This window comes from Triturus cristatus, chromosome 5_2, assembly GCF_964204655.1.
Source record: "Triturus cristatus chromosome 5_2, aTriCri1.1, whole genome shotgun sequence".
Lineage (NCBI taxonomy): Eukaryota > Metazoa > Chordata > Amphibia > Caudata > Salamandridae > Triturus > Triturus cristatus.
The window spans coordinates 35,056,309-35,069,111 of NC_140588.1; the positions used below are offsets into that span (position 1 = coordinate 35,056,309).

Consider the following 12,803-nt stretch of genomic DNA (forward strand, 5'->3'; position numbering starts at 1 on the left):
TGGTGCTCTGATTCATACTATATTAGATGCCTCGCCAACAACTGGCTTGGTGCATTTTTATAAAGTTGTGGGCTCTGGCCTCGTGACGTCCTTCCAGACAATATTTGGTGCGATACCGGCATTTTTTCATTCTATTTATTCCAGCGTCTTCGGCGGGCTACAATTGATTCTCGCCCTGACTGCTGGCGTGCTCCTGTTGGTTTGCTTGATTCGCAATGGCTGGACGATCTGTATCACAAGACAGCCTGCCCCGGCTGCTTCAACTGCGTAACCAGATGCTTGAATACTATGGAAAATTACCACTGGCCACTTTAAGTGTAGCCTAAGGATTATCCTTCCAGTTCTCTTACTTTACTTGCGTCCTCCCTGTTTTCCATTGCCTAGATTGTCCATTCAAATGGGCTCTGGATTTGTGCCTGTCGAACACGGTGTCTTCTGCCCCGGATTATGATCGACTAATGAGTCCCTTAGTGGCTCATGAGTTGGACTGTTCTGGCATCTGGATTATGGCCTGTGGAGCGGCACATGGAGTCCTAGGGAATTGGGATATATATGCGGCAGCATATGACTTCTTGGCGAGAAGTTATCTTGAAGAACACGCAAGTTATCCTCTGATTGTGCTAGAGGCTCCGGTTATCGAAGAACATGTATGTTCATTTACTTTACTTGACTGGATGGCTGAATCTTTTACTGAACATTATAATGACTTCCTCTTGGAGGCAGTTGCTACTTATCGTGCCTACACGTTGATGGATTAAATTGGCAGTTGTCCACCTTCGGCACGTCCTAATCCAGATGTTTAATTTTTCCTTTTACTCCACATTGGGCTGTGTCACGCCCCTGAGAGATGTTTTAAATTTTTCCTTTTTTCAACAAATTTTTCGAACTATCACTAACTAATTATATGGATTGACAATACATGAACTTGGTTCAGTCTCGCTCGAACTTGAACTCTGCGTTCATACGTTGCTTCCCTAATCTGTTCGTGGTCCGATCAAGGGAGGGTGTAATGAAGACAGGGTTTTATGTGCACACATTGCTATGTTAGCATTAGGCCTGGGCGAAAATTTCGTTCCGTTCACGGAAATTGCGATAATTTGACATTTTCGCGTTCCACGGAGAGCGCGAAAATGTCAAAATTTCCGCTTTCCGCAGCTTGGCGATAATTTGTTTCTTGCTCGCGCTGTAAAATAATACATTCTCGCGCGCGCGCGATCGCCTTACCTGAATCCCTGCGTTCGCCGACAAGTTTTCTTGATCCGGTCGCGTTCTCCATGAGATGTTGGATTGTTTTTAGCCATTTGCGCTGTCTCGCAACAGTTCGCGCCCGCAGTGACGTCAGGCGTCGCGCGATCACGTCTTTCTTCTCGCGATCATGCACCGCGAGACAACTCAAAACAAGATGGCCGCGCCCGCGAGCAACCACATGGGTAAGTTGGCGACCCGCAACCATGCAGAAAATCTCGCGAACATGCGGAAAAAAAAATTCCGAATCTTCGCGATATTTCCGCTTGTTTGCGATAATTTTAAACATTTTCGCGATAATTTGCAAAAGTGGATTTCGCAAATTCCGCCCACCCCTAGTTAGCATAAGCGCTTTAGATGTAAAACGCCATCTTGCCACTTTTGCACACGACACTGCAGGTAGCTGTTATTACAAGAAAAACTGCTTGCTTGCTTTTTCTTCACATGAGAACGGTCTGTTGTTCACATCCCTAGACGTGCACCGCGACCTTAGTCTGAACACTGTGTGCAGAAGCCATCAAGGTCAAATAACAATGTATGCTTTTGAATTCAGGTTGATCGGCCCACGCTCTAGACATAACATGCACACAGCTGCAAATATCCAAAACTCGGGTGCGTTTAATATTGCAATTGCATGCATGATTCAGACACTTGGAGAAAACCTTTCCAGACACAGAGAGCAGAGCTGATCCTGTGAGGTGATTCACCTAAGCTGATATTTACAGTATGGGGTTCCCCATTCAAGCCTAGAGACCTTCTATTAGTTTCATAAAACTAGTTTACTAGCAAAGGGAGGGTGGTTGTTTTCCACTATCATTTGTAATATGATTTCTTCCTTCATTATCCATGGTATTGTAACAATGCTGATGGTTTTGTTTTTAATCATTTGTCTGCTTATGTTAGCCAAAGTACTGCACCTTAGAGCACGTAGTTAAAAATAAACATTTTAAACTTTACTGTGTCTCTGATTACTCTTGTTGTGGACTGATATGAGAATAATAACGAAAAGGTGTTTCTGATTCCCACCATTCCTGAGAGTACACTAAGTCGCTTGTTCTGGGTTGTCTAATCATTGGTAGCTTCGAGATTATACGGAGAACGAATGAGACACTGATGATAGTCGGATAGGGGTTCTGGGTACTGAGGCGAGTTTTTTGGTACACCGCAATTCACTGAGGTCCTGGTTTCCTGCGCATATTTCTGTGCATGAGCAGAATCCCTGCAACACTCCTACTAGAATGATAGCCCTACTTTTTGCTCACATCAACCCCAAGAATTTTGCAACTGCACATATATACAAGGGAGATTCATCAGTACGTAGTATTCTTAAGGCAATCATGTGGCTATGGGTACCCAGCAACTTACACACTGGTGCAATCCAAAAGGAATGAAACCTAGTGTATGCTGAACACAAAACTAACACATGCGGGAAGGTTTCTTTTTCGCCTACAAAAAATGGGCACACCTCACTAGATTAACTTTTCCATTTAGCTGTAAACACTTAAACATGGAGTGTACCCACTCTAAACTGATGGTAGAGGTTTCTGTCAACAGGAGCATTAACTAAATCCCAATACTGCACTACAGCAAATGTAGACTTTAAATTAAAAAAGTTGCATGTCAGCTTTGCACCACCACATGTTCTTCCTGCTGGAAGTCGTGGGTCCCGTAATATTTTTTCAACCTATCTTTCGAAGGAATCTTCTCAACCTCAGGATAGAGGCCTAGGTCACTGAGACCAATTGCCTTTAAAAGATGCCTCACTGAGGACAGCCAAGGAACTTTATTAGCTTTATCCAACTTGATTATCTGCTCTAAGGCGGCTGCATAATTCCTCAGTTCTGGGGTCACCTAGATCCTATGCCAATATAAGAGGGGTCGCAAATGGGCTTTTAGGATTACCTTTTTCATGCCCAAATCCATAAATAGAGGCTGCAAGGGAGTGCTAGTTGGAAGCAAGACCAGTTCTCTAATAAATGTGTTCTCTGATTTTATAAGGCTTGTGATGTCGTATACATGGAGGCTCCCAAAGCTTTTGCTTCGTAGATTTTCAAAGCAGGTGCAACAGGCCTGGTGTGAGAAGCATAATATTCTTTTAGGAATACTCCAGTTCTCTGCCTATGTTATATGGTTGAACATCAATATGCTGGCCCCAGGATAGATTAGGTGCAAGCTTGATGCCAGAGTATGTAAATGAGTCCACCTGTTCTAATAAGTCCCTGTCCAGAGATAGCTTTCCTTTAAACTTCTTAGAATGGTTGAATGCCAATAATTTAGTTTTCTTAACATTTATCTCTAAGCCACGCTGCATGCAAAAATAGTCAAAGCTAACTAAGAGTCTTTGCAATCCGCTAGGTGTTTTGGAAATCAAAAGTGAGTTGTCAGCAAATAGCGATAGCGGCATCTTACCCTTTGCCAAAGAGTCTTGATTTTTAAAAGGTGGTGTACCAGGCCATTTACACATAAAAAAGAGAATAAAGTAGGTGCCAATATACAACCCTGCCGAACACCCTTTGACATAGGAATCTTATCAGTTAATTGTCCCTGCGAGCCCTACTGAATCTGGGAAAAGTTATTTTCATGCAGTCTGATCAGCAGAGATAATATGTCAAGAGGCATCCCCATTTCTTCCAAGACTGCCCATAACCTCAAATGCAAATTTAAGTTATATAAAGGCAACATATATGTCGCCCTTGCTGATCAAGACTGCCTTCCAATATATTGTAGCAAATCTGAAGACCTGATCTATTGTTGACGTCTGAGTCCTGCTTGCAGCGGACTAATATCATTGCTTTCTACCCAGTGTTGGATCTTTACCAGTACCATTCGGTAAAATACTTTCTAAAGACAGTCAAGTAGACTGATAGGCCTATAGTTAGCTGGCAGGCTCTTGTTCCCCTTTTTATACACCAGCATCACTTCCGCTCCCTGCCAGGATATTGGACTCCCATTGCTATCTCGTTGCTATTGACCAGTATGTAATTCATCCACAGGGGAGGGAGCTCCGTCGCCATTACGACAGAGTTCTCCCTCGGCCAACATATAAATAAGGCCCCTAGTCCAAAATGTTTCTTTCATGATTTCTATTTACGTGGAATGATAGCTAGGCAGTGAGTCTTTCTTCCGCAATTCTACTCCATGCCTATTTCCTACACTATTAAGTAACGTGTTAAGCATCATGTGTGATGAACATTAACTTTTTTGAAACTTATTCTTGATGGGTAATTTGTGTGGCATTGGCCCACAATGTGCAATCATCTCTGACAAAGCACTATCGGATTAGGTATACAAGCAACTGGTAGTTACAACACTTGCAATATATGTAGGTCTGGCATGAGGCAATACTTTTTGTTTCTATTACAGTTATATGTATAATATACTTACTTTAGGGGCTTTCAGCTAGCCTCCTCATTCGTTGGTTTGTCAATGTGTCATTTACATTTTTCTTTTTTTCCAGCAAAGCACGGAGTATGGGGCAAGGGGTCAGCGTACTACAGCTATTGGCTAAAGCCACTGTGAGTGACTGCATTCTGCGCCCTTCCACGAAAAGGTCATCCACACATGCAAAGCTGTTTCCTTCAGTGCTAGGGACTGTGGCAGTGTGTGCTTCTCAAGACCCAAAACAAATGTTGCTTTTAGCAAATGTTTTTTTTTTATTAATGAGGGCCCAGCATTATTCAAGCAATAAAGTTTTTTAAAAAACATGGCAGAACAAAACAAAAATTGACTAAGCTAAAAGGCTAGCAGCCAACGCCAGACCTATTGGTGTTAACAATGCTTGTAGTTGTTATATGAAGACACTGGTCATTCAATGTTTGACAATAAGCAGACACAGACACAGATTTCCCTTTAGGTACACTTGTTCAATGTGACTTCTGCATTTTGAGGATCTTTCGAGGTAGCAAATGTAAAATGTTAAGCAATGTTTTTCAGGAAATCATCAACCCAGTTAGAGAACTCTATAGTGCACACAGCGTTCTGACAAATGCTTCCTTGTTGTGAGGACATCTGATTTACCTTTCCTAGTGTCAATGTATATATATATATATATATTTATATATATATATATATATATTTGTTTTTTTTAAAGATTTATTCAGGGGCGTTTTTAGAGCTTAGGGTTGAGTGAGCGTATTGGGTGGCTTTGCTATTCTTGGGGTTTAGGGTGGGTAAGGGTATTTGGGGGGAACGTGCTTTTTAGCATTTACGGTGGGTAGGGGTATTTGGTGGCAGGGGTGTTTTTAGGGTTTAGGGAGGATAAGGGTATTTGGGTGGCAAGGGGATTTTAGGGTTTAGGATGGGTGGGGTTTAGGGGTTGGGTTTGATAACATGAAAACTAATATATATATATATATATATATATATATATATATATATTACCTACTGGCGGTCGCCAGTAGGTAGTTATAGTTAGGACCCCTTTTCCATAGGAAATCCGCAACATTCTATTTTGAATAACTTTGGCGCCGGTCGACGAATCCTCGCGAATTTCTCAAAATAGGTGGGGCGCTACGCTCCGCTCCTACCCTGAAAGTCTCGGGAGGATTCGTCAAGCGGGGGCTGAGATAAAAGGGGGGTCCCAAAACGCGTTTTTCCCATGCATTTTTCCATAGGACCTTTAGACAGGGCTACAGCCCGAACGGCTGAACAGAATTACTTGAAATTTGGCAGAGAGGTAGTCCTCAGGTCAAGGAAGTGCCTTTTGTAGGTTTGGTGTAAATCTGTTCAGTAGATTCTGAGAAAATAGCCTTTAAATCAATATATATATCTGAGCCAGCTTACGGTACGCTTACCGTAAGCTTACCGTACGCGTACGGTGGCGTGCGCGAGCGCGATTCTGATTGGCTCTTAGATCTTAGTAAACATTCGAATCGGCCGAAACCAGGAAGCGGCGGCCGCCATTTTCTCTCTCGCACTGAGAGTTAGGTTGTTAAATAAAACCAATACACATGTAAAGGAGCTGTTTTGACAGCTCACACACACATAGCCATGATGAGGGAGTCCCCCAAGACCCCCCAAGGCCAAAAATGCCATTTTTATTTTTTCGCTAATTTCGCCGATTACGCTTACCGTACGCGTACGGTAAAAAATGTAAAAAAAAAAAACACTATCCACACTCTCCCCACCCCCTGTGCTTTTGGTGGCCGCAGGCCATCAAATGTGCATGGCTTATTAGTGGTGTGAAAAACCACAATATTTTTAACAAAAATAATAAAAGAAAAAATTATCCACACTCTCTCCACCCCGTGTGCAAATGGTGCCCGAAGGGCACCATTTGTGCATGGCTTATAAGCACCGTAAGCACAGTAAGCACCGCGTGCTTACTGTGCGCGCACGGTGCGCGAAGCACACCGTGCGCGCACGGAACGAACTGCGTTAAGTGGGCGCGCACGCCACGAATGGCGTAAAGTAACTTAGCATTTAAAAAACCGTACAAATTCACTGAAAAAACCATAGGTTTCACACACGTTATAGTTAGGAATTAGCATTTAAAAAACCTTGCAAATTCACTGAAAAAACCATAGGTTTCACACATGTTATAGTTAGCGGAAATTTTACTGATAAAAAACCAGTGAAATTCCCCCGTTATAGTTAGTGCAGGCAACTATAACTCACGTGACCGCAATCTTCTGCTGATGACATATGTGTCTTTATGAAAAAAAAATATTTGTAATATATGTATAGCTAAAAATGTATGGAAGAAGACATGGGCAAATAAATGTCTAAATACAGTATTAGCATCAGCAGAGGATTGCGGTCGCGTGAGTTATAGTTGCCTGCACTAACTATAACGGGGGAATTTCACTGGTTTTTTATCAGTAAAATTTCCGCTAACTATAACATGTGTGAAACCTATGGTTTTTTCAGTGAATATATATATATATACACACACTTTTTTTTCTACAAAAGTATTTCTATATGTATTTGCTGAAAAAAACAAAGGTTACATGCACGTTATAGTTAGGCTCAGATTTTATATGCACAAAACCATAGAAATTCAGCAGTTATAGTTACCTAGCTAGCTATAACGTACGCCATACTGTACACTTACGCTTTACTGTAGACTTAGCTGACCACCTCGTGGATTTCCAATTGAGTGCAACTCCTTCCCAAATTCTCTCACGTGTCCAGGGGCGACTGGTGTTCATGGGTAAAAGGGGTGTTGCCCTGCCACCCTCAGAGGAGAGGCAAGAATAGGGACATAAACAGAAGAGCAGCTGAAGATAAATCACTGCTCTGACACAGTGTGCTGAAACTCTTGGGTGAACTCTAGTGAACTTTGCAGATGTACTACTGTGCAAATGCCAGCAGGGCGAGGTTTTCTTTGACCTACAACGACATCACAGGAGAGGGAGTGGTGAATTTGAAAGCAAGTAATCCAGTTGCTTTTGGGGTGCATAAACAGTGGCCCCCGGAGGAGTTACAAAACTCCATCCACTTCAATGGCTGGGGGTGGGGCAGGCCGATGAGTCAAGGAGAGAGTGGGTGGCAACAATTTGTTGGTCATCACAGAGGTTCAGGCTATAAGAGGGGTGCAGGGGACTGCTCTCCTGGCAGTAACACATGTGTAGTACTGTATACGGTTTCACTTTAAAAAAACAAACAACATTATGAGCTGTCCCCCACAGAGTGCTCCTTATATTGACCATAGAGACCCAAAAGAGTGAAGTAAACAGCTGTAGACAACAATTGCACTTGTGGACTAAGAGGTAAGTGTGCAGTTAAGCTTCTCCCCCCGCTTTAGCAGCTACAGTGGGGTGGTGTTCTTGATGGGCCTCTTCTGTCTGCAGCTCAGCATTCAAAGGCTCATAATTAACTTGGGAGGGTAAGCGAATGAAAGGAAGGATGGGTGGGTGAATAGATGCATGGATGAATGAGTGAAAGGACAGGTGTAGAATGAAAGAGTGAAAAGCAGAGAGGGTGTATGAGTGAAAGGGAGGGTGGATGGATAGAGGGATGGTATGAAATGATCAGTTGATGAAACATGATTGAAAGGATGGATGGATGGTGGAATGAGTGAAAGGATAGATGGATGATGGGAATGGTTAATTGATGGGCGGATGGATGGATGGATGGAGTGAAAGTATGGATGGATTAGTGAAAGGATGGATGTAAGGATGGATAAGTGAAACAATGATGGATGAGTGAAAGGCAGGGTAGATGGATGTCAGGATGAAAGGTTGGATGGACGAGTGAAAGGATGGATGGATAGATGGATGAATGAGTGAAAGGATGGATGAATGAGTGAAAGGGTAAATGGAAGGATGTCTGAATGGATGGATGGATGAGATAAGGGTGGAGGGTGGATGAAAGGATGGATGGCTGAGAGAAAGGGTGACTAGATGGATGAGCCTAAGGGACGATGATGGAGTGAAAAGATGGACAGATGGAGTGAAAGGGTGGATGGATGAGCGAAAGGATGGATGGATGATTGCATGGATGGATGGATGAAAGAGGAGATGGATAAGTGAAAGGACTGATGACTGAGTGGATAGATTGGTTTGATGGATAGGTGTCACTGGCTGCTCTCCTTTAAGAGCTCCACAGCTACACTACACCCTCCTTGTTGTGTGGTCCATTATATTTGTATCAAGATTGAATAATTATTCATTCTTGATCTAATAAAAATAGAATGCAGACCCGCTTTGGGTCCAGCAACTAACTAAGGCAGCTAGTGACATTGTTTGATTGCTGACACACGCGCATGAAGGTGCCTGTGCCATTCCAGCACTGTGAGCATGTCTGTGACTATGTGTGTGAGTTAAAGTGAGAGAGAGTCAGTTAAGGAATGAGTCAGAGTGAGTGAGAATGAATGACAGTAAGGGCCAGTATGCATAAATTTGTTTGAAAATAGATTAATCCAGGCCGCTGGTTCAGCCTCACCTCGGCACCCGCTGTAGTGCGCACCGGTGAGAACCACATTGTGTGTGTGTGTGTGTGTGTATATATATATATATTATATTCTAATGATCAGTAATATATATATTAGTTAAGCAGACCTATAAGAATATATATTTTTAAACCATAAGTAGTGTATTTGTACAAAGAGATGCAAATATCTAAAAACATACATATAATCAAATTTTACGTACACACAGGCATGTGCCGTACATTTGTGTTTTGAGTGGCCATGCTGGAAAGAGTCAACTCTTGAGTAGTCTTCAGAAGATAAGATATTTATCTACAGATTTCATGTTTGGCGGTGGCGAATTTCATAGCTTGACTGCTCGAACAGAGAAAGATGTACCAAGGCAGGGAAGCTGTGGGCTTGTGGCTTTACATGTTGGAGTGGTCTGGCAGCAGAGTTCTGAATTCACTGTAGTCTTTCCATAGTTGATAAAGATGATCTGTGATAGAAGTAATTGGCGTAATCAAGTTTAGGCACTACAAGATAGTAGCTTGGACCTTGTGGTGAAATCTTAGGTGGGAGCAGATGCGTTGCAGAGTTTTCATAGTAATGAAACTTGATCTTGCTAACTTAACCACTTGGGCATTTCATTGATAGCTTGGAGTCCATGGTAATTCCAAGGTTTCTTACTTCCTTGGACACATTATGAGGTGGTCCCAAATTGGCAGGCCAAGCACAGAGTGGGTCACAATTTTTCCAATCGCCATATGTGAGTATTTCAGTCCTGGACGCATGTAGTTTGAGATAGCTCCATGTCATCTACTGATCAACGGGCTTGGAACCAACTGAAGATTTTTGAGTTTCCAATGCCTTTGGGGCTTTCCAGTTTAAGAAGTATTTGTTTGTAATCTGCATAGTTATAGCATGTGGGTTACCAGTAAGTATAAGGTTGCAGAGACGCCACAGTTGGGGCGGGGAACTCTGAACATAAAAATAGGCCTGTCCTTTTTAAAATACCTAAATTTCACCACATACATCTTCGAGTCACAGTTAGCTATATTTGTACAAGCCAACAAGTAGACCTGTAGCAGTGGTCTACGATCATACATACATGATTATCTGATGAGTATATCATGCTGAGGTTAGGTATATAGGGCCTGAGTCACAGAGGTAGACTTACAAGGCCCTATCTTTTTATGTGCGGAGTGCTTCGCCGACTGCGGAATCTTCACAGCCGTAAACTTACTATTAACTAGTAGTTTGTGAATCCCCAAAAATTGTACATTTACACAAAAGTTTAAGTTTACCTTTGTGAATCAGGACTCCTGAGGATCCACTAATTAACATTTTAGATATCTCCCTACATGTCTAACCTGAGCACCTTTTCAAACGTCAGTTTCTCGAAAAATACAGAATGGATTTACAGAAAACCAACCAAGGCACTTCCTTGAGTAAAGTTCTACCATAATTCCATTCAGTCATTTTTTTCTGGAATGCAAAGCAATAAAACCTATAGGATAAAAAATGGGAACTTGATCTTTAGGGCCCCCCTGTTTATTGGCCTCTGCCTCATGGATCTGCAGGAAACTTGCCACGAACAACCCAAAGTGGATGTACTTTTTGTTAAAATGTTTTGTGCAGATTTGTTGAAGTGTGCCAAAGTTAATAAGAAAACAAATATACAATGACTGTCTTTTGCTATGAATCTCACAACTGTAATTTGGCTATCTGGAACTCTAGATTCAGACCAAGTAACTTTAAGTTCATTCCAAAATGTCTTCCACAAATACTGGAGTTACTGATCTTACTGTTACTCACCATTTCTTGAACAATCTGTTTTCTGCCCCCACCTATTCGACCACTTTCTTCCTTCTTACCTTATTTGTAGAGAGGTCCTCCAGACTGTTTGCTGTCTCAGTTATTTCTTCCGAAGCACTTTTTCACCGCTGTGGTCTGTAGTGCTGTTTAAAAGATATAAAAAAAACAGATTAAAAGTCACATACCAGAGGTGTGAGTCCTTCCATTAAATCTCAGCAATGACGTCATATGCCAAGGGTGTGCTAACAATATATTTTAGGGATGCAGCCATGGTGTACCACCACTACATCAGATTCACTTCTTCTCCATTCCACTGCATACTGAAATCAAATGATGCAAAAAAGAAGAGGAAGAAAGAAAGAAAAGGTTACTTTTGTAAAGATAACGTGTGATCATAGGATGAGTCAGAAATCTGACACAAGCCTGTGTAGAGATATTTTGTAAGCCTGAACATTTTTTAAATATTATAGTCTGCATAATAAACATTACTAGTCTGTGGTATTTCAGCATTTAAGCTTGTTTCCACTTCAGTTAATCAAGGGTTGGAGCCAGCACACTATGGCAGCAAAGGAAGAGTGGCTGTTGTACCTTGGAAGAAAATGCCACAGTTTTGCCCTCGTACAGAAAAGCTATTTTTGGTCCCATGGTGTGCTGGGTCCACAACTTCACTTGAGGGATAAAGAAAAATAAAACGCCCCTGACTGGAAATTCAAACATTCAAAAGAAGCAGTACAAGGGGGCGTGTCCGAATCGCTGGAGAAGATGGCCATTTCCTAGAGCGGCTCCGTAGCCCACCCACCCTATCCCCTATTATCCACCTAAGAATCCGTCCTCTAGCCGCATCCCAAACTTTTGCAGGGTCAATTTGCATGGGGGGATGCCTTAGACCGGTGTCTGATAGCTTCCCAACACTGCAATAGGCGGCGCTAGGAGTGAGGGCTGTGAAGTGGGGCAGACCCCGGCCTCTGCTACGGAGCAACGGAGTTGGCGTGTGGCTGATTAGTTTCCGTGGCCGAGGGGTGCGGAGAGCTCCTGCCCGTGGTACAGATCGCGTTGTCTGCTGCTCCAGCTGGTGCCCTCACCTCGGGGGGGGGTACAAGAAACATTGGCCCTTCTCTCCGCCCTGCCTACTACTATCACTGAGTGCTGCGCAGCCCATCTGGAGTGGCGTCCGCACGCATTGATTCAGCAGCTGCGTGGGAGGAGAGGCCTGAACAGAGACAGGAGTGTGCGGAGGCTAGTGGTGTGTGTGTGTCCCCTCCCTCCTCCGCATTGATGAGTTGCTGGACCTGGGCGGCAGTGGTGAACAGAGAGTAGCAAACTGATGCCGTGTGACAAACAACAGACGTTACACGTGGAGAGAAACCTGACATACCGCGGGGGTGCCTGGCACGCCCGCTGGCAAGCGGCAGCCAGTATCCCGGTGTCTCCTTCGCCCTGCACCAGTCCAATTCCCTTTACCTCAGCAGAATGACGGGCGGAAACAACATGAAAGGAACCCATCAGACCAAGTTGGACAAATTTGCGCATCCTAAGGGGCCAGATACCCTGGAATGCTCATAGGAGCATGCGTCCTCCACAACCCCTAGGCGTCTGGCAGAGATACCCTATACCTCCATGATATTATGGTGGGCATACAAGGCACTGGAAGCGCACATAGACTGTCACGACAGAGGTCTCACTGATACGGGCAGACCTTCGCATCATGGGGGCCAGAGTCAAAGAGATGAAGGACTCGGTGGCGACTTTGCTCCAGGGCACTAAGGCCTTTAAGGTCCAGGTTGGTGAGCTGCAGGCACCTAATAAAAATCTAGAAGCGAAACTTGAGGACTAGGGATGGCAGATCCAGGTGCAATAAAGTCCGCATTTTGGGGGTCTCTGAATGAACAGA

The 12,803-nt window shown here is 43.3% G+C and overlaps 1 protein-coding gene across 1 annotated transcript in view; it reads right to left on the reverse strand.

Annotated features, from left to right (window-relative positions):
- Nucleotides 1–12,803, reverse strand: part of GALNT4 (polypeptide N-acetylgalactosaminyltransferase 4) — a 755,766-nt gene that overhangs the window by 605,637 nt on the left and 137,326 nt on the right. The window contains exon 2 of the mRNA XM_085606793.1: nt 10,972–11,055. The gene's annotated coding sequence lies outside the window, so the exon portion shown is untranslated. The remainder of the gene's footprint in view (nt 1–10,971; nt 11,056–12,803) is intronic.